We start from the raw sequence: 23,592 nt of genomic DNA on the forward strand, positions 1-23,592 counted from the left end.
GATTCATTTTAAGGGTGGTAGGTTTGTAACATCCCAAAATTCTAAATTTTGGAATGTTATAATAAAAAGATAGATTTGATTGATTGTTTGTTTGATTGACTGAAAGTGAGTGAATTTGAAACTTTTTGAAAGTTAAATGAGAGGGAATAAAAGGACTTTCCCAAACTTTCATTATTTTTTTCATTTTATGATCTCCGTAAATTCAAATTCTTTTCACCACAAAACCCTGGAGAGAAGATGACATGACTTCTTCCATTTATTTAAATGAAAAGGGGTGTTGAAAATATTTGAATTTCATTTGAAAATATTTCCAATTCTGAAACTTCATGCAACTCAATGATTTTCATGAGAGAAGATAAAATGACTTCTTCAAAACATATGAAATATGAGTTGGGAGTTTCAAAGAAACTCAAATTTAAAATCCATTTGAAATTATTTTTTAATTTGGGTTATTTGAGTTTTTATTCAAATTATTTTTCTCCAAAAATAAAATACATGGAAAATAGGGTAACATGATTCCCTACATCAGAAAATTGGAGATAAATAAGTTTGAAATCATTTTGGTATTTTTAAAATGATTTTTATTGGATTTTATTAGAGCAGTAGCACTCTTTGAATTATTTGAGTTTGTGTGGATTTTATTTGACGTTAGGAAATTGTTCATCTTGTAGAAAATCTTTTTCTGAAAATTTTGATATATTATATGCCTATATAATATATTTTTTTCCTTTGTTTTATTTGTTTTGTTTGCCAGTGTTTTAAAAAGTAAATTCTTCTTCGCCGACTGGGCCGGCCCAGCACCCAACCAGGCCAGGCCAAACCCAGCCCAGTCGCGCCGTCCCCGACCTCACGCAGGAGGCCGGATCCCGCACGCCCCCGCCGCCGCCTCGGCGTCCGAGCCGTCCCCTTCGCGGACTCCTCCTCGCCGCCTCTCCCCTTGACCCCTCCTCCACGCCTCCCGAGGCTGCCCTCCTCCATAAATAGCCCCGGCCCCTCTCTCCTCTCCTCCTCGCTGCACGCCGCCGCCGCATCGCCGCCGCGGCATCACCTGCCGCCGCCGTCGCCGCACTTTGCCGCCGCCGCCGCCTGCTTGCACCACCGCCGCCGCTCGCCTGCGCCACCGCCGGGCTTTGCCACGCAGCCGCAGCCGCATCTCGCCGGACTCGCCGGAGTCCGCAGCCTCGCTGGAGCCGCCGCCCCGATCCAAACCGCCGCCGCCGGTTTTCGAAGAAAACCGCCCCGACCGGTAAAACCGTTATCCCGGTTCGAATCAGTTTATTTTCGGTTTTCTGAAAAACCCTAGATTTGTTTTTTTAGGTTTATTATTTAACGAACGTTTTCTGCTTAGTTAGTTTTAGTGAACGTTTTCTTTCTGTAGATCTGCTTAACGAACGTTCGTTCGATAGGATTTTTCTTTTTATTTTAATTTCGGCCAGGGACCTATCTATGATGATTTTATTTACAAATTAGTCCCTTTGTTTCAAACGACCACATCTTTTACACCGTTTGTCCAAATTCAACGAAACCAACGCCCACTTCTTCATTATGATCCCCTCTATCCGGTTAATCAACTTAAACATGTTTTTGAAAGTTTTAAATTTGATTTCAAACAGTTTTAAATTTGAACTTTGTCTGATCGTAATTTGAGTTTCGTAGCTCCGTTTGAGTTGATTCTTTTTGCAAATTAAAGCTCTTGACCTAAGCATTCGGATAAGGCCAAATTCACATAATTTTGGTATTGTTAGATATTGTTTTATGTTGCCAGAGTTGTTTGGTTGGTTTAAATGTTTTCCGAATCGTCTTCTTCGATCTTTCTGATCTTTTGAGTGATTGCTTATGTGTGGGTACTATTGCATGCTTACGATAGATTGACCGGAGCGTGACGAGTAGAACTATCAAGAGTTTTGAGTGCGAATCATCTTCATCAACAGTACAGGCAAGTTCACACTTTGATCATATCCCTTCCATACCCAGTTTTTATGCATTAGTTTCACCCTCAAACATTGCATGAGTTGGATTGATAACATGTGGGTTTTGGGAAGTAGTTGACGAGGTAGGAACCTATTGCCCTGCATTCAAACCTTGGGAGTTACTATTACGTTATGCTTATACTGCTATGCTATGCTCGTAGACGTGGATTGGGTTTGAGAGTATTCATGACAGATGTGAGATTGTTAATTAATGGTTCAACTTAAGGTGGCAACTTGAAAACACATCTGGGTGGATTGAGGCACCTGGGTATTCCAGTGATTGCTTGTATTTTTGGAAATCCCGGGGTACCGTGTGATTCTCCTATGGACTGCTACCCAGGCTCAAAGGGATCATGAGATTATTCATACTGGAAACTTCCGTGTGCAGCCACAAGCTATTATGGGCTCTAGCATAGTTGATTAAGTCGTGTGAACTCTTACAGTGGTAGACTAGAAGATGTAGGGGATGTAGGTGGTACGGTCTACCCATTGTAAGGTGCTAACGCTTCTGAAAGACTATGTCTCGGTCATCCGTTTCTCAAACATCATGTAGTGCGAGAAATCAAACGGAGGAGATCGAGTCTTGTGGGGAAAAGTGCACAAACCTCTGCAGAGTGTACAAACTAATCATGGTTAGCCGTGTCCCCGGTTATGGACAATTTTGAGTATCTGGTTCTTGGATTATCCTGTTGATCTCGTCACGTTACTTAAATAATTTGTTGGGTTGTTAATGATTACTTTTAATTGGGATTGATAGGGGGTTTACCTTCTCAACATTTTTTCAACCAACTTTGTAGTTAAATAAATTATATTCCTTTGCAGTAGGGAAAAAATTGGCTTTTCGCAAAAACTTGATAACCATAGAGCTTTTCCACCAGCCAAATATGCATGTAGTGATAGCCATATTTCAGCATTGCTCTACTGTGTGAATTTGCCAGTACATTCAATGTACTGACCCTTTGTGGCTGCAACGTCTCATGTTGCAGGATTTTCTTACGACGAGTAAGTGATACGTTAGGGTTACGATTTCTACACTCAACTTTGCCGTTGGTGTTGATGGGAATCCACAACCTTGTTACTTCCGCTATTTGGATTGAGGTAATATTTACGTTACTTTATACATGTGATTTACCTCTGTTATAAATCCTCCAGTACTGTGTGTGTCAGCATACCGATCCAGGGATGACACTTAAGCACAGAGACTTGACCGTCTGAGGTCGGGTCGCTACACTTGGAGATCCATATGATGTAACTCTTTTGCGGTGTGTTTGTTGGGATCTGATGAACTTTGAGTTTTTGTGCCATCTCTAATTTTCAAAATAAACTTCTCTTTTGTGTGTTTGTTTCGCTCGCGGAATGTTAACAGGTGGCTAATATTTTCCATGCTAGATGTGTTATTCTCAAGATGAGTGTTTATTCACTTGTCATTGCACGAGAGTAAGGCAAAGGTCTTAGGGATGCCCAGTCCCGAAATGCAAAAAAAAATTGAATTTACTTTATGCTGTCAAATAATAAATTCCTTGGAAAGTGTTGGTATGGAGGGCACCCGTGGATACGGCTAGCCATGGAAAGTGAAAGAATGGTGGAAAAAGGAATGAACTATATTTTCTGTTTGGGAACCGCCTATGGCATATCTAGCATGGAGAGTGTTTGGAACTCGAAGTTGTTTTCGTTGGTGGGATGGATACACCTCCCAAAATGTTTTTATCTCTAATTTTTCACTTTGAGCTCTGGCATCTCTACAAATCCCTACTTCCCTCTACGAAGGGCCTTTCTTTTACTTTATGCATTTTTTATTTTGTAATTTGAGTCTCCATCTTCTCTCATAAAAAACACCAACTAGGAGGCAATATGATCGTGCTCAAGTATTGGGTGTAGTTAATATTCGAGTGTGTTTCATGAATGGATCAATGTTTGAGCATGATGGGCTAGGAATAACTTATTTTAGCGTTGATATATTGAAAGACATGATTGCTTGTTGAGATGCTTGAGTATCCAAATTATTATGTCAAAACTAGACTATTGCTTTGAATCGCATAAAAGTCCAAATGTCCATGCTATAAAGAAAAGAATATGATATGACTTGATGAACATCACTCCACATCAGAAATTCTGTTTTTATCACTTACCTACTCGAGGACGAGTAGGAGTTATGTTTGGGGATGCTGATACGTCTCCAATGTATCTATAATTTTTGATTGTTCCTTGCTGTTTTATTATCAATCTTGGATGTTTTATAATCATTTTATAGTCACTTTATATCATTTTTTGGTACTAACCTATTGACATAGTGCCAAGTGCAAGTTGCTGTTTTTTCCATGTTTTTTACATCGCAGGAAATCAATATCAAGCAGAGTCCAAATGCCACGAAACTCCACGATGATTTTTTATGGGCCAGAAGGAAGGCATGGGCCCTGGTTGCACCTGGGGGGTGCCCCGAGGGGGGCACAACCCACCAGGGCGCGCCAGGGGGCCCAGGCGCGCCCTGGTGGGTTGTGCCCACCTCGGGTGCCCCCCGGACCGCCTCTTTGCTCTATAAATACCACAATATTCCATAAACCCTAGAACAAGCGTCAAAATATTCATCCAGCCGCCGCAGACTCCAGAACCACCAGATCCAATCTAAACACCATCACGGAGGGGTTCACCACTTCCATTGGTGCCTCTCCGATGATGCGTGAGTAGTTTCTTGTAGACCTTCGGGTCCATAGTTAGTAGTTAGATGGCTTTCTCTCTCTCTCGCTGAATTCTCAATACAATGGTCTCTTGGAGATCCATATGATGTAACTCTTTTGTGGTGTGTTTGTTGGGATCTGATGAACTTTGAGTTTATGATCAGTCATATATTTTTATATCCATGAAAGTTATTTGAGTTTCTTTGATCTCTTATACACATGATCTCTTATAGCCTCGTATTTCTTCTCCGATATTTGTTTTTTGGCCAACTTGATCTATTTATCTTGCAATGGGAAGAGGTGCCCGGTAGTGGGTTCGATCTTACGGTGCTCGATCCCAGTGACAGAAGGGGAAACGACACGTATGTATCATTGCTACTAAGGATAAAAAGACGGGACCTATATCTACCGCCATATAGATAAACGGATCTTGTCTACACCATGTCATCGTTCTTATTGCATTACTCCGTTTTCCATGAACTTAATACACTAGAAGCATGCTGGATAGCGGTCGATGTGTGGAGTAATAGTAGTAGATGCAGGCAGGAGTCGGTCTACTAATCTTGGACGTGATGCCTATGTAATGATCATTGCCTGGATATCATCATAATTATTTGAAGTTCTATAAATTGCCCAACAGTAATTTGTTTACCCACCGTTTGCTATTTTTCTCGAGAGAAGCCACTAGTGAAACCTACGACCCCCGGGTCTTCTTTCTCATATATTTGCCTTGCGATCTACTTTTCCTTTGCATTTTTATTCAGATCTATTAAACCAAAAAATACAAAAATACTTTGCTGCACTTTATTTTATTTGCGATCTATTACTTCAATCTATTACAACTTTCTCCCGTCAACTTGCCAATTCCTGGCGCCGTTGTCCGAAAAGGATTGACAACCCCTTTAACATGTCGGGTTGCGAGGTGTTGTTATTTGTGTGCAGGTGCTGTTTACGTTGTGTTGCTTGGTTCTCCTACTGGTTCGATAACTTGGTTTCATAACTGAGGGAAATACTCTACCATCGCTATGCTACATCATCCCTCCCTCTCTGGGGAAATACCGACGTAGTTCCAGCTACCATCAGGCTATGACTTGGAATGAAGGATTTTTACCCGGCGGTCGATTTGAGTCATTTCTTCCTCTTGTAGCTCTCTAGGACCAGCAGTGGCAACGAATGGAGCGGGGTGGCTGAAGATCTATCTTCTCGTTGTCACCATCAATCTCCATGCGTGAAGCTAGTTGCGTTTGAATATGTAGACAGTGGGAGGAAGTTTCTGGTATGTGCAGAGAAGGTTAGACCCTCTTTCGTTGTTACAAATCATTTGTTAGATATGATTCAGACACTGTCACGGTCCCAACCATTCATACCACACCTTCAACCAAACGCATCCTAATATAGTGTCATAGTTTGTACCTAGTATCTAAAATTGTTGCCATCTCATCAGCGGTGCCATTAGAAAATTATTTGGCACCGCTTCAGCAGTTTGTGCAACAAACTTTGGTCCACACATCCGAGCAGCCAAGCAGTAAAATACTAAATCTTTATGGCACGAAGGAACTGGGCATCAGAGCAACTAGGTGCTCCGGAGTCCGGGTTCCTGATTTTTTCCACTGCATCGGCTCGCCAGTGCAGGGCACCGGTGCGAGATGTAGCAACAGTTGTCTTTACACCAGTTTTGGCATACATAGTGGACGGCCTTAGTGCTATTAGTTCTATGTTACTAAATTTGTGCATGTACACACCTGTTAGTATCAGTTTGCTGTCATCCAAACACTGTGCTATGCTGTTGCAGTTATATTTACCTTCCTCATAAAATTTTCAATTTGTTATTTATTGTACATGAGTAAGAACTTGTAGCATTGTTTTAGTTAGTTATAGCTTCTGATGTTTTAGAATTTGGTTGTTGTCTCAGTAGCAATTAATTCATTTGCACATTGATCTTTTGAGAAGATATGTCATAATTAACATGTTTCTTCAGTTTTTCAAAATAAGCATTGGTGATTTTTTATGTTTCTATAAACCCATTTCCCCTACAATTGTTACTGATCTAGTTTTAAATATTATAGGATGAACAAAAGTGTTCTTACTTGGAGTGGGTTGATCAAGAGTGGCCACAGTCCTTGAAGATGTGCCTAGCAAAGCTCTGGAGCATGTATGAGGAAGAGAACAGAGGTAGGGTTAGAGAAAGTATTGTCAACGCTGAAGAATATTTGAAGATGCGGGATAAAAAGAGGAAGGTGGAGAATGAGCTCAGATTTTTTAAATCAGACTTTGCTAAGATGGTGTTGGCGAAGGAGGAGGCACTTTCCCAGTTGGCCAGTGCAAAATTGGTTCTTACTAAACTGAAAGCAGAGGTGGATAAGACGATCCTGGATGATCTTGATTAGGGAAATGAATATATTGTTCTAATAAAGAATTCTTATGAAGTTGAACTAGCTATATGTTGTACTGTGCTGTTTTCAGGTAGCTATCGTACTGTGATGTTAAAATATATTTATGTGCCTGATATGAAATTGGCAAACAGTTGTTCGATATGAAATGTGAATTTGCGTAATGCTGGAATTATTAATTGTAAACTAATAAAACTGCTAAATGTGTCATGGAACTTTGCAAACGGTTCTAGCAGTAAAAGCGCTTGTGATGGATAGCCCAATGCCACATGATTTTCTTCATCAAATCGTGTGTGATGTAGTTGATAAAAGCATACGGTTAACCAAGGCAGAGCATGTGTGATAGTTACACCTATCACACACGAGCCTATAAACAAACCTATGTGGGATGTACATACGAATGTAAACGTTTTCCCTGGATTGACTGTGTGAGATGTACATACGAACGGAAATGTTTTTCCTGGATTGACTGTGTGGGATGTACATAAGAACGGAAACATATTCCTTGGATTGACTGTGTGTGATATACATACAAACGGAAATGTTTTTCTGGGATTCACCGTGTGGGATGTACATACGAACAGAAATGATTGGGTTTCGATGCCTCGCCTGATCGCACACAGGCTCATTTTGCCCCAGCCTGTGTCCCAGGAGGGCCTATCCCCGACGGTTTCTGGGTCGTGTGGGAAGGACTCCCTATCGCCCACACTCACTTGGCGATGGTTCCAAATGCCGTCGTGGAAAGGGGTAAAAACCGTTTGTATAGCACCGACGCGTACCAGTGGATTTCACAATTTCAGACTCCACAATGGGTAGTAACATAGACTAGTAACATGTAGACTAGTAACATGCATATGTTACTAGTCTATGTTACTACCTCTATAGTGGGGAGTAACATATGTGTGGTAGCATGCAACACTTTATTTATTAGGCTATAGACTCATATTGTCTTGATATGTGTGATGTTACTCATACTACTAGTAACTAGCTATGTTACCACTTTCCTCTCTTTTTTATTTATTGCTTGCACATCATCTATTTTATCTAGATATGTGTGATGTTACTACCTATGTTACTCCCACTGTGGGTAGTCTCAAGGCGACGGGGTTCTAGAAGCAGCGTCATATAGGCCAACTCCAACGGTAATTTTACCCATGCTACGTGTACATGTGGATACCATACCCGCATGGGCAGGGTATGGGCATAATTTTATACCCACGGTTAGTACCCATATTCTATTTGTTAAGTCATGGGTAGGGTACGGGTATAGTATTTTATCATGGACATAATCATACTCTATATATTTACACTGACATGTGAACCTTACCCGTGATTAACAAGTGTACCTATGTTAAAGTTGTGTTGTGAGCTTGTGAACCTATGTTAAAGTTGTCACCAATTTTCAATTTGAATTGAGATAATTGTCATGTACTCATCTATATGTTATTGAGTTGAGATCAATGTTTTTCTGTCAAATATGCTATAGATGAATGTAAAATTGTGAATGTATTGTTTGATCTACCCGTTGGGTACCCAATGGGTATGGGTAACCGTCGGGTATGGGTACGGGTAAAGTTTCATACCCATGGGTACAAATTTGGATAGAATTTTGTACCCATTAACTACATGGGTATGGGTATGGCATTGCTCTACCCGCCCCAGAGCCTATCCATTGCCATCCTCACGACCCCAAATGGTCTGGTGCGTCTGTTTAGAAATAAACGGATAAAAATCATGGCCCAACGCGCAGGAGCAAACGAACAAACGTTTTGTTCGCCTTCAACCCATCCACGGCTCAAATTTGAGTTGTGTTTGCATCGAAATGGACAGCGAGCGGACGTGCGGGACGTGTGCCCTTGTCCTCCCCTTGCCCGCCCATCGGCAGCACAACTCCCTTTTCTCTTCCCCTGCACCTACCATGCCCCTGCCCCTGCCATCGTCGCCGCCACTATCTTTCTGGTCGACTGCACTCTTTCTAGCCCGGCCGCCAAAACCACGACCACCCCAACACCATAGCCGCCCACGCCGCGTTTCAGAGGAGTTTTTGCCGGAGTTTTGTGGCTCTTTTTCACCGCAACCGGTGTTGGTGTCAAAACTGGTGGATCTCGGGTAGGGGGTCACGAACTGTGCGTCTAAGGATCGAAGGTAACAAGAGGTAGGGGACACGATGTTTACCCAGGTTCGAGCCCTCTTAATGGAGGTAATACCCTACTTCCTGCTTGATTGACTTTGATGAGTATAGGGGTTACAAGAGTTGATCTACCTCGAGATCGTAATGACTAAACCCTAGATGTCTAGCCTGTATGGTTGTGATTGCCTCTACGGACTAAACCCTCCGGCTTATATAGACACCGGAGGGGGCTAGGGTTGTACATAGTCGGTTTACAGAGAAAGGAATCTTCATATCCGAACGCCAAGCTTGCCATCCACGCAAAGGAGAGTCCCATCCGGACACGGGGAAAAGCCTTCTATCTTGTATCTTTGCGGCCCATTAGCCCGGCCCATGTCACATAGCCCGGACGCCCGAGGACCCCCTAATCCAGGACTCCCTCAGTAGCCCCTGAACCAGGCTTCAATGACGATGTGTCCGGCGTGCAGATTGTCTTCGGCATTGCAAGGCGGGTTCCTCCTCCGAATACTATAAAGTAGTTGATCAACGAAAACTATGTCCGGATCTGTTTAACAATCACAGCCTCACTGCCACAAGGGCATAATACTTAATCAAAAACACGATATGTCTTCACTGATAGTTTTTACTGGCGAGACGTTACGTCTGGCCTCTTTATTATTTCGGATCTCTTTTCAATCTCCCGTTTCGCGTCTGGTGACACGTCTTCTCAAAACAGAGATCGTGTCCTCTTATCACGGGATTCTCATCAATACGCGCTTGGGTAATCCAACCGTGCCGTCTGCACGACCCCTTGGGAATAGGCGAATTTTAAGGCTCGTGGGGGATGCTCTACATTCACTGCCTTTATAAGGAGATAAGAATCCACTGCTACCTCTTGAGCACTGCGTTGGTTTTCCCTTGAAGAGGAAAGGGTGATGCAGCAAAGTAGCGTAAGTATTTCCCTCAGTTTTTGAGAACCAAGGTATCAATCCAGTAGGAGGCTACGCGCGAGTCCCTCGCACCTGCACAATACAAATAAATCCTCGCAACCAACGCGATAAGGGGTTGTCAATCCCTTCACGGTCACTTACGAGAGTGAGATCTGATAGATATGATAGGATAATATTTTTGGTATTTTTGTGATAAAGATGCAAAGTAAAATAAAAGCAAAGTAAAAAGCAAAGGCAATAACAAAGTGTTGGAAGATTAATATGATGAAGATAGACCCGGGGGCCATAGGTTTCACTAGTGGCTTCTCTCAAGAGCATAAGTATTTTACGGTGGGTGAACGAATTACTGTTGAGCAATTGACAGAATTGAGCATAGTTATGAGAATATCTAGGTATGATCATGTATATAGGCATCATGTCCGAGACAAGTAGACCGACTCCTGCCTGCATCTACTACTATTACTCCACTCATCGACCGCTATCCAGCATGCATCTAGAGTATTAAGTTCATGAAAACAGAGTAACGCCTTAAGCAAGATGACATGATGTAGAGGGATAAATTCATGCAATATGATAAAAAACCCATCTTGTTATCCTCGATGGCAACAATACAATACGTGCCTTGCTGCCCCTACTGTCACTGGGAAAGGACACCGCAAGATTGAACCCAAAGCTAAGCACTTCTCCCATTGCAAGAAAGATCAATCTAGTAGGCCAAACCAAACTGATAATTCGAAGAGACTTGCAAAGATAACAAATCATACATAAAAGAATTCAGAGAAGATTCAAATATTGTTCATAGATAATCTTGATCATAAACCCACAATTCATCGGTCTCAACAAACACACCGCAAAAAGAAGATTACATCGAATAGATCTCCACGAGAGAGGGGGAGAACATTGTATTGAGATCCAAAAAGAGAGAAGAAGCCATCTAGCTACTAACTATGGACCCGAAGGTCTGAGGTAAACTACTCACACTTCATCGGAGAGGCTATGGTGTTGATGTAGAAGCCCTCCGTGATGGATGCCCCCTCCGGCGGAGCTCCGGAACAGGCCCCAAGATGGGATCTCGTGGGTACAGAAGGTTGCGGCGGTGGAATTAGGTTTTTGGCTCCGTCTCTGATCGTTTGGGGGTACGTAGGTATATATAGGAGGAAGAAGTACGTCGGTGGAGCAACGTGGGGCCCACGAGGGTGGAGGGCGCGCCCTGGGGGTGGGCGCGCCCCCCTACCTCATGGCCTCCTGGAAACTTCTCTTACGTAGGGTCCAAGTCTCCTGGATCATGTTCGTTCCAAAAATCATGCTCCCGAAGGTTGCATTCCGTTTGATATTCTTTTTCTGCGAAACTCTGAAATAGGCAAAAAACAGCAATTCTGGGCTGGGCCTCCGGTTAATAGGTTAGTCCCAAAAATAATATAAAAGTGGATAATAAAGCCCAATATTGTCCAAAAAAGTAGATAATATAGCATGGAGCAATCAAAAATTATAGATACGTTGGAGACGTATCAAGCATCCCCAAGATTAATTCCTGCTCGTCCTCGAGTAGGTAAATGATAAAAACAGAATTTTTGATGCGGAGTGCTACTTGGCATAATTTCAATGTAATTCTTCTTAATTGTGGTATGAATATTCAGATTCGAAAGATTCAAGATAAAAGTTCATATTGACATAAAAATAATAATACTTCAAGCATACTAACTAAGCAATTATGTCTTCTCAAAATAACATGGCCAAAGAAAGTTCATCCCTACAAAATCATATAGTTTAGTCATGCTCGATTTTCGTCACACAAGAATGCTCTCATCATGCACAACCCCGATGACAAGCCAAGCAATTGTTTCATACTTTAGTAATCTCAAACTTTATAAACCTTCACGCAATACATGAGCGTGAGCCATGGATATAGCACTATGGGTGGAATAGAATATGATGATGGGGGTTATGTGGAGAAGACAAAAAAGGAGAAAGTCTCACATCAACGAGGCTAATCAATGAGCTATGGAGATGCCCATCGATTGATGTTAATGCAAGGAGTAGGGATTGCCATGCAACGGATGCACTAGAGCTATAAATGTATGAAAGCTCAACAAAAGAAACTAAGTGGGTGTGCATCCAACTTGCTTGCTCACGAAGACCTAGGGCACTTGAGGAGGCCCATTGTTGGAATATACAAGCCAAGTTCTATAATGAAAAATTCCCACTAGTATATGAAAGTGACAAAACAAGAGACTCTCTATCATGAAGATTATGGTGCTACTTTGAAGCACAAGTGTGGAAAAAAGGATAGTAGCATTGCCCCTTTTTTTGGGCCTTCTTTTTTTATTTGGCCTTTCTCCTTTTTTATTGGGACAATGCTCTATTAAATGATGATCATCACACATCTATTTATTTACAACTCAATGATTAAAACTCGATACTAGAACAAAGTATGACTCTATATGAATGCCTCCGGCGGTGTACCGGGATATGCAATGAATCAAGAGTGACATGTATGAAAGAATTATGAACGGTGGCTTTGCCACAAATACTATGTCAACTATATGATCATGCTAAGCAATATGACAATGATGAATGTGTCATGATAAACGGAATGGTGGAAAGTTGCATGGAAATATATCTCGGAATGGCTATGGAAATGACATAATAGGTAGGTATGGTGGCTGTTTGAGGAAGATATAAGGAGGTTTATGTGTGAAAGAGCGTATCATATCACGGGGTTTGGATGCACCGGCAAAGTTTGCACCAACTCTCAATGTGAGAAAGGGCAATGCACGGTACCGAAGAGGCTAGCAATGATGGAATGGTGAGAGTGCGTATAATCCATGGACTCAACATTAGTCATAAAGAACTCACATACTTATTGCAAAATCTACAAGTCATCAAAAACCAAGCACTACGCGCATGCTCCTAGGGGGATAGATTGGTAGGAAAAGACCATCGCTCGTCCCCGACCGCCACTCATAAGGAGGACAATCAAAGAACACCTCATGTTTCAAATTTGTTACATAACGTTTACCATACGTGCATGCTACGGGACTTGCACACTTGAATACAAGCATTTCTCAAATTCACAACTACTCAACTAGCACGACTTTGATATTATTACCTCCATATCTCAAAACAATCATCAAGCATCAAACTTCTCTTAGTATTCAACACACTCATAAGAAAGTTTTTACTAATCTTGAATACCAAGCATATTAGGATTATTTAAACAAATTACCATGCTATTTAAGACTCTCAAAATAATCTAAGTGAAGCATGAGAGATCAATAGTTTCTATAAAACAAATCCACCACCGTGCTCTAAAGGATATAAGTGAAGTACTAGAGCAAAACTATATAACTCAAAAGATATAAGTGAAGCACATAGAGTATTCTAACAAATTCCAAATCATGTATGGCTCTCTCAAAAGGTGTGTACAGAAAGTATGATTGTGGTAAACTAAAAAGGAAAGACTCAAATCATACAAGACGCTCCAAGCAAAACACATATCATGTGGTGAATAAAAATATAGCTCCAAGTAAAGTTACTGATGGAAGTAGACGAAAGAGGGGATGCCTTCTGGGGCATCCCAAAGCTTTGGCTTTTTGGTGTCCTTAGATTATCTTGGGGGTGCCATGGGCATCCCCAAGCTTAGGCTCTTGCCACTCCTGGTTCCATAATCCATCAAAATCTTTCACCCAAAACTTGAAAACTTCACAACACAAAACTCAACAGAAATCTCGTGAGCTCCGTTAGCGAAAGAAAACAAAAGACCACTTCAAGGTACTGTAATGAACTCATTCTTTATTTATATTGGTGTTAAACCTACTGTATTCCAACTTCTCTATGGTTTATAAACTATTTTACTAGCCATAGATTCATCAAAATAAGCAAACAACACACGAAAAACAGAATCTGTCAAAAACAGAACAGTCTGTAGTAATCTGTAACTAACGCAAACTTCTGGAACTCCAAAAAAACAGACAAAATAGGACGACCTAGGCAATTTGTTTATTGATCAGCAGCAGTTGGAATCAGTATTTTATCACGTTCTGGTGCTTTTTAACAATTATTTTCGTGAACAGAAAGTTTCTGGAAATTTCTGCAAGATCAAATAACTATCATCCAAAAAGATCCTATAGGTTTAACTTGGCACAAACACTAATTAAAACATAAAAACACATATAACCCGAGGCTAGATCAAAGATTTATTCCTAAATAGAAGCAAAAGCAAAAAAAACTAAAAATAAAATTGGGTTGCCTCCCAACAAGCGCTATCGTTTAACGCCCCTAGCTAGGCATAAAAGCAAGGATGGATCTAGGTATTGTCATCTTGATTCTTAATTCTTTTAGCGGAGTTATGCTCGAATCCGGGAGGTTCTTTACGTTTCCCTTCATATTCAGAAATCTTGAGATCCAAAGAGTCCAACCGCTTATTGCAAAGGGTAATCAACATATTCATGCGGTGGAGATTCCCACTAACACTCTTAAGAGGTTCAAGAGACTTTTGTAAAATCTTAGTTACTTCGCAAATTTTCTCAAAACCTTGCGTTTCCTCTTGGATATGATGAGGCCCCTTTTGTTGAGGTAGAGTTCCTACTATACCTTCTATAATTTCATGCGCAATACTGGGATCAATTTCAATAAATTGCCTTTAGCAACGCAATCCAAAAGTTGTCTATGAGACATATTTAGTCCAACATAAAAGTTGCGAAGCAAAATTCTAAAATTCACCTCTAAGGTACAATTACGATAAGATTCCATCATTCTAAACCAAGCGTCTTTTAAGTTTTCTCCTTGCCTTTGTTTGAAGTGAAGAACCTCAAACTCGGGGGACAAAGGAGCAGATAAGGGACTAGCCATAACGACAAGCAAGCGAAAAAGAGGCGAACGAAAGAGAGAGGGCGAATAAAACGGCAAGGGTGAAGTGGGGGAGAGGAAAATGAGAGGCAAATGGCAAATAATGTAATGCGGGAGATAAGGGATTGCGATGGGTACTTGGTATGTTGACTTTTGCGTAGACTCCCTGGCAACGGCGCCAGAAATCCTTCTTGCTACCTCTTGAGCACTGCGTTGGTTTTCCCTTGAAGAGGAAAGGGTGATGCAGCAAAGTAGCGTAAGTATTTCCCTCAGTTTTTGAGAACCAAGGTATCAATCCAGTAGGAGGCTATGCGCGAGTCCCTCGCACCTGCACAATACAAATAAATCCTCGCAACCAACGCGATAAGGGGTTGTCAATCCCTTCACGGTCACTTACGAGAGTGAGATCTGATAGATATGATAGGATAATATTTTTGGTATTTTTGTGATAAAGATGCAAAGTAAAATAAAAGCAAAGTAAAAAGCAAAGGCAATAACAAAGTGTTGGAAGATTAACATGATGAAGATAGACCCGGGGGCCATAGGTTTCACTAGTGGCTTCTCTCAAGAGCATAAGTATTTTACGGTGGGTGATCGAATTACTGTTGAGCAATTGACATAATTGAGCATAGTTATGAGAATATCTAGGTATGATCATGTATATAGGCATCACGTCCGAGACAAGTAGACCGACTCCTGCCTGCATCTACTACTATTACTCCACTCATCGACCGCTATCCAGCATGCATCTAGAGTATTAAGTTCATGAAAACAGAGTAACGCCTTAAGCAAGATGACATGATGTAGAGGGATAAATTCATGCAATATGATAAAAAGCCCATCTTGTTATCCTCGATGGCAACAATACAATACGTGCCTTGCTGCCCCTACTGTCACTGGGAAAGGACACCGCAAGATTGAACCCCAAGCTAAGCACTTCTCCCATTGCAAGAAAGATCAATCTAGTAGGCCAAACCAAACTGATAATTTGAAGAGACTTGCAAAGATAACCAATCATACATAAAAGAATTCAGAGAAGATTCAAATATTGTTCATAGATAATCTTGATCATAAACCCACAATTCATTGGTCTCAACAAACACACCGCAAAAAGAAGATTACATCGAATAGATCTCCACGAGAGAGGGGGAGAACATTGTATTGAGATCCAAAAAGAGAGAAGAAGCCATCTAGCTACTAACTATGGACCCGAAGGTCTGAGGTAAACTACTCACACTTCATCGAAGAGGCTCTGGTTTTGATGTAGAAGCCCTCCATGATGGATGCCCCCTCCGGCGGAGCTCCGAAACAGGCCCCAAGATGGGATCTCGTGGGTACAGAAGGTTGCGGCGGTGGAATTAGGTTTTTGGCTCCGTCTCTGATCGTTTGGGGGTACGTAGGTATATATAGGAGGAAGAAGTACGTCGGTGGAGCAACATGGGGCCCACGAGGGTGAAGGGCGCGCCCTGGGGGGGGGGGGGGGGGCGCGCCCCCTACCTCGTGGCCTCCTGGAAGCTTCTCTTACGTAGGGTCCAAGTCTCCTGGATCATGTTCGTTCCAAAAATCACGCTCCCGAAGGTTTCATTCCGTTTGGACTCCGTTTGATATTCTTTTTCTGCGAAACTCTGAAATAGGCAAAAAACAACAATTCTGGGCTGGGCCTCCGGTTAATAGGTTATTCCCAAAAAATAATATAAAAGTGGATAATAAAGCCCAATATTGTCCAAAACAGTAGATAATATAGCATGGAGCAATAAAAAATTATAGATACGTTGGAGACGTATCATCCACCTTTTCACCCCACGCCTTCTTCTTCCTCAGGCCATCCGACCTCGAGCTCCAGCACCCAAGCTTCGATCCCTTTCGTCCCCAGAAAACACTCTAGCCATGTCTAGATCTGGAATGCAGGGCAAGTGGATGGCCTCCTCCGTCACGGAGGAGAACATCAAGGAGCTCCGGGAAGCGGGTTATTTAGCCAAGGAAATCGCCCACCGGCTTCCGGCCAAGAAGCAGATTGTCCCTACTACGGAGCCCCATGAGAGGGTAGTATTTATTCCTCATTTCCTTTGCGGATTAGGGTTTACCCTCCATCCTTTCATCCGCGGCCTTATGTTTTACTACGGGCTAGATTTTGATGATCTAGCCCCAAATTCCTTTCTCAACATTTCGGCGTTCATCGTCGTGTGTGAGGCATTGCTCCGCATCCCTCCGCACTTCGTCCTATGGCTCAAGGTCTTCAATGTGAAGCCAAAAGTGGTGGATGGTCAACACGCGGAGTGCGGCAGTGCCATGGTGAGAAAGTTCCCCAACGTCACTTGGCCCAAAGGCACCTTCGTGGAGACCGTGAAGGGGTGGCAGCAGGAGTGGTTCTACGTCACGGAACCTCGTGACTCCACATCCTCCCGAGTTCAAGTCCGGGCCTCCACTGCGGCTGGCATCCTGGCTCAACAAGGGCCTGGACTAGGCGTCATCCGACGAGGTGACGACGCTGCAGAATCGCATCAAGAGTATGGTAGACAAGAATACCAGTCTTGCCAGCGTGATCCAGGTAATGCTCTTTCGCCGGATTCTCCCCTACCAAGGCCGGACTCAGCACATGTGGGAGTTCGACCTCGCCGGTCCCTAGACCTTGCAGCGGTTCTTCAGCACGAAGCACGAAGACATGTAGAAGCTGTTGTTCAAGACCCAAAAGACATGGCCGAAAACGACCGATGACCTCAGCCTCGACTGCACTCACGTAGCATCCCCCGTAAGTTTTCATGATAACTTTTCTATTTGTAAATCCAAGGGGCATACTAAGCTTTCCATTCTTCCCACAGGGCTGGACGAAGAAGGCAGAGCGGATTCACTGTCCGGCTCCACTACCCGAAGACCCAGCCATCCCTCTGTTAACGAGGATGCTGGTTCCGGCGCCATATCAGGCGCCAAAAAAGAAGGCCAAGAAGAAGGGCAATGAGGCCAAAAGTGGCCTCCGCCGTAAAGGTGCTTCGGACATAGTGTCCGAAGACACTGAGACTCACTCCTCCCCTGACGAAGACAAAGGGGAGGAGGAAGAGAGTAATTCTCCCCTTAAGGGGGGAAAGAAGAAAAGGGGGGCTTCCGCGGATCTGGAGGCGGAGGCGTCCAAGAAAGGGAGAATCTCCCTCACGGATGACTCCAAATCGGACGCCGATGAGTGGCGCCCCAGGCCGAAGCCCCTGGCCGGATCATAAGTACCCCAATGGCACTTGTACTTATATATCTATTCCGGTTTTCCGCCTTGTGATTTTAATATGCTGAATTACGTGCTGCAGTCCGGCTCGTGTCCTCCCCCAGCAATCCTCATCTTCGAGGAATTCGATGGATCCGAACATGATGGATAGCGGGTTGCCTCCGCCGGCCTCCTGCCCCGAAGCTACGGACAATGCCGTAGTGCTGTCCTGAAGGACCCTTCCGGGTCGGGGAGAGGTGCCGTAAGCCATTGAGGTGGCGCTAGAGGGCGATACCTCTGCTGCCGGAAACATGGGGCCACCGACCCCCATGGAGACTGGCGACGGGGGCCATGCCCAATTCAGCCCCCAACCGGACATTATTCCGGAGACCCATACGGCTCTGGAATCAGGTGAGTAGCCGGGTGCGCCAATCCCACCGACGACCTCTGTCAATCCGAAGGCGCCGGATACTCTGGTGGAAGTGCTTCAGAGTGCCACCATTTTGGAAGAACATCGTACCCTTATGGGCACGGTGGTTGAAAGGGTTCGATCTGCTAAAAGCGGATTGAACGAGGCCTACACTAGCCTTCTGAGAGGTTTCGAGGTATGTAATATAATGCCTTCTAGCTATATATAAAATATCTGTGTATAGATAGTAGCCCCTGAGACTCTGTTCAGTGTTCACAAAGAAAGGCCGAACAGAGGATCTAATGACTCGTACAGGAGATTAACATACATATCTATTTGAATCCAACAGGCTGCGATGCAGGCGTCAGCTTCCCATGCCACCGAAGCATCTGAGCTAAGGCGGAAGTTAGCGGAAAAGCAAGGTATGTGATACCGAAAATGCGTCTGAAATAGTATCAGCAATAATTTTTCATCTGAATGAGTGTTATAACTTTGCTCATAGCTGACGCATCTGAGGTCGAGACCCTCAAGAGCGCACAGGCCGAGGCCAAGAAAGAGGCAGAGGAGGAATGAGCCGCCCGCCTCAAACATGAGTCAAGGGTGGAGGAAGTCCAGCAAGAGCTCAAGGATGCTATAAGCAAATGTGAGTCCTTAGAGCGCAAAATTTCGAATCAAAAATCCAAACTTGCTAAGGCCCTCCAAAGTGCACAGGAGGCCCGAGCCGAAGCCCAAAACGCCTGTCGGGAGATCCAAGAGGAGAAGCAGATTGCGGCTGGTAAGGCCTTTAATATGCAGAGCAAATTTGTGAGAAGGAAATACATCTTACTGACCCGGATTTGGAGTTCTTCAGGAGTGTTTGCGGACCTGCCCCAGAGTGTTGCCGATGCTGCGGAGTTCTTCCGAGCCGAAGAGGGGAGCTCGACGGAAAAACTGTTCTGGTCGTAGTACCTTGCGCCTGAGCATCCCGTGCCCCTCAGCGATCAGCTGAAGCAGTTGACCGAACTGCATAGGGTGGCCGGATTGGCCATGAGGGATTTTATAATCCGTCTATGGCCTGCCGAACCCATACCCAGCAGCTACTTCGGGCTCGTGAAGCAGCTGGTCAGTGCCTGCCCCCGGCTTGATGCCGTGAAGTGGTCGGTCTACATCGAAGGTGCGCGGATGGGCTTCGCCCGTGTCAAAGTGCAGTGGGCGAAGATGGATACCGTCAAGCTCGCAACCGAGGGACCGCCCGCAGGCAATGAACATCGCACGCCGGAGTGGTATTTCGGTGATGTCCTGGAAGGATCCCGCATTGTAGAGGGCCAGTGTTCGAAGGACATCATTTTTGAATGAATGTATCTATGTTGTCCAATCCTGTATGATGAAACAAGGCTTATGTATGATATGTTGCTTGTTTTACTTTAAAATATCTCCTCCCGTGCGGCCGTTTATGACATCTGAGAGTTGGCCAGTCGTCGGCTTCAGCCCCCACGTAGGTAGTACGGGGGTGTTCGGGATAGCATTTAAACACACTTGACCTAATGTCTTGGTCCGTGAAGGAGGTGTTAGTGCGACGAACTATGCAATCGGACTATGTGGCTTTATCGCTCTCACTTAGCCATAGGAGTTTTACAATAGGAGTGTGGGCGCAGCCCCTAGTATTGTTCGATTATCCGAACTTGGGTGCTGTGGATGCCCGGCCGTGTGAAGGCCGGCCTGTTGCGTAATGCGGAAAATATTGCAAGAGATTTATACTTAGTCACCGAATAGCTGACCAGCTCTCGCCGCATCATGACAGTCATTTCAGCTTTCTCTACTGAGGTGTTTGTCCGGATGAACCGGAAACACAATCACAGTAGTTCTCCCTTTACTACCTTCGCCGAACAAGCAGAACATAAGGTAGTAACCACAGGAGCCGGGCAACCCAACTATTGACCAAAGACACGATTCGGAGCCGATGCATATAATGCTATATTCGGGACGCCGAATTGTACTATGAAAGTGTTCGGACTTTATTTAGTATTTAAGAAATGTACGTGGCTCAATGGAGCCCCTGGCGATTTAAATCATACTGAGGTGTACATGACAATCGGAAAAAAACATGGAAATACAAATTAAGAGGTAGGCCCGTACTGCATAGGTTGGGCAAAAAACTATTTCCATTATAGTCTGATCGATACATCAAAACGTATTGGTACAAATAGTGCGGTAAGCAACAAGGCTATTTTACATGCCGAGCACAAGGGAAAGCTGTGTATGTGTCCTGAGAACGGACGAGGTGATCTTTAAAGACCCTTTAGGTACTCTGCCACGCGTCTACGCTGCTTTTCTCCTTGGTGTATTGTCCTTCGAGAGGATCATCGATCGGTATTTTCATGATAGGCCTCAAAAAGAGGCCTTGGTACCGTCGAAAAGGTGATGTGGGTTGTAAGGATCCTGGAAAAATAAAAAGAAGAGAAAAGGGAAATATGAGCGTCTGGATAGGGTCTAGCCGTATTGTGGACTTTATCTTTTATTATGCCTCCGTCCTTTCCCATGGTATCTTTAGTGCGTAATTATGTATGTGTGGTACATATGCCACAATTTGGTAGGGACTGAGATGGAGGCCGAATTGCTAATCGGGCTCCTGACGAGCTGGACTGTCGTACTGTGGGGTAGTCCGCACTCGTTTGACAGTGTCTGGGGACTTGGCCGCCGATGTAGTAGTTGGCTTGACAAGGCCGCCCTGTACTTCTGCTGCCAGGGCCGTGGTGTGCTCCTTAGTATGGAGGGAGCGTTCCATGTTTCTATTGACTGTTATAACACCGCGTGGTCCGGGCATCTTGAGTTTGAGATAGGCATAGTGTGGGAACGCATTGAAGCGAGCGAACGCGGTTCGTCCGAGCAGTGCATGGTAGCCACTACGGAAGGGGACGATGTCAAAGATAAAGTCTTCGCTTCGGAAGTTGTCCGGCGAACCGAAGATGACCTCCAATGTGATTGAGCCCGTGCAGCGGGCATCTACACCAGGTGTTACCCCTTTAAAGGTAGTTTTAGTGGGCTTGATTCTTGATGGATCAATACCCATCTTGCGGACTGTGTCCTGATAGAGCAGGTTAAGGCTGCTGCCGCCGTCCATGAGGACTCGCGTAAGGTGGAATCCGTCAATGATTGGATCGAGGACCAGTGCGGCCGAACCTCCGTGACGGATACTGGTCGGATGGTCCTTGCAATCAAAGGTGATCGGACAGGCCGACCATGGGTTGAATTTTTGGGCGACTGGTTCTATCGCATAGACGTCCCTTAGCGCGCGCTTGCGCTCCCTCTTGGGGATATGAGTAACGTATATCATATTCAATGTTTTGACTTCGGGGGGAAATTTCTTCTGTCCCCCTGCGTTCGGTGGACGAGGCTCCTCGTCGCCGTCCTCGCTGGGCGACCCTTTCTCCTTATGTTTGGTATTTAACTTATCAGCATGTTTAAAGACCCAACAACTTCTGTTGGTATGATTGGCAGGCTTGTCGGGGGTGCCATGAATCTGGCATGGTCCATCGAGTATTCGGTCCAAGCTGGATGAGCCCTCTCTGTTTCTTTTGAATGGCTTCTTCCGCTGACCAGACTTGGGCCCGCTGAATCTGGCGTTGATCGTCGTGTCTTCGGTATTGTCATTGTTGCTTCGGCACTTGTGTTTGTTGCGTCGGGGCCTGCCGTTGCTATTCCTAGTTTCGGAAGTGCTAGGTTCGCTTGTACTATTACCGCTAAGGGCGAGCCAGCTGTCTTCGCCCGTGCAAAAGTGGGTCATGAGTGCTGCCAGGGCTGCCGTGGACTTTGGCTTCTCTTGGCGGAGGTGTCGGGCGAGCCATTCGTCGCGAATGCTATGTTTAAAGGCCGCTAGGGCTTCGGCGTCTGGACAATCGACAATCTGGTTCTTTTTAATGAGGAACCTAGTCCAGAATTTTCTGGCTGACTCTCCGGGCTGCTGGATAATATGACTGAGGTCATCAGCATCTGGAGGCCGGATGTAGGTGCCTTGGAAGTTATCTCTAAAGGAATCCTCCAGGTCTTCCCAGCTTCCAATAGAGTTTTCTGGGAGGCTGTTTAACCAGTGCCGAGCTGGCCCCTTAAGTTTTAGGGGAAGGTATTTGATGGCGTGTAGATCGTCACCGCGAGCCATGTGAATGTGGAGAAGAAAATCTTCAATCCATACTGCGGGATCTGTTGTGCCGTCGTATGATTCAATGTTCACGGGTTTAAACCCTTATGGGAGTTGGTGATCCATTACCTCATCGGTGAAGCATAGGGGGTGTGCGGCGCCTCTGTATCGGGCCATATCACGACGCAGTTCGGATGAAGTCCGTATGCGGTTTTCAGCCCGGGCGTGGTTATGTTTGTCACGCCAGTCTTGATAGTCGTCTTCTCGCGCCGGGGCACGCCCCCGCGATCCGTAGATTGATCTGGTCTGACCTGCTCTATTTTCCAGGTCCTGTCATAGGTCATATGTGTATCCCGAGCTGTTGTTTCTCTGCTTTTACGGCGAGGTGGTGCGGGCTGGTGTTCGACTTGAGTTGCTGTTCTGTCCCGGCCATGTGGTGGTCGGTCAGGTCCATTAGTTGCGTTACGCGCGGGTGGTATGGGCTCCAGTACCTCATCGTCGAATTGGGGTAGAACCTTATGCTTCGGGTAACTCTTTGTTGGGCGTTTGAGGCCGTATTCTTCGGCTGCCAAGACATTAGTTCATCTGTCTTTGAGCAGATCTTGGTTAGCTTGAAGCTGCTGCTGCTTCTTCTTTAGGCTTCTTGCAGTGGCTATTAGCCAACTCTTAAAGTGCTCTTGTTAGAGGGGTTCCTCTGGCATGATAAAATCTTCGTCGCCGAGGCTCACGTCGTCCTTGGAGAGTGGTGGATAGTTACCATCCTCTGAGTCTTCGTTCCCTGCTTGCTCGTCAGGGTCAACTTGCCCGTCCTCCCGATCATCCTATTCGGATGTTGGTTCGATGGGGTCTTCTTGGTCTTCGGCGTTCTCCAGAGTATCATTGTCTCCGGTGCCGGTATTGCTGCCTTTTCCGTGACACGATTTAGAGCGGCGCCGC

This window comes from Triticum aestivum, chromosome 5D, assembly GCF_018294505.1.
Source record: "Triticum aestivum cultivar Chinese Spring chromosome 5D, IWGSC CS RefSeq v2.1, whole genome shotgun sequence".
NCBI lineage: Eukaryota > Viridiplantae > Streptophyta > Magnoliopsida > Poales > Poaceae > Triticum > Triticum aestivum.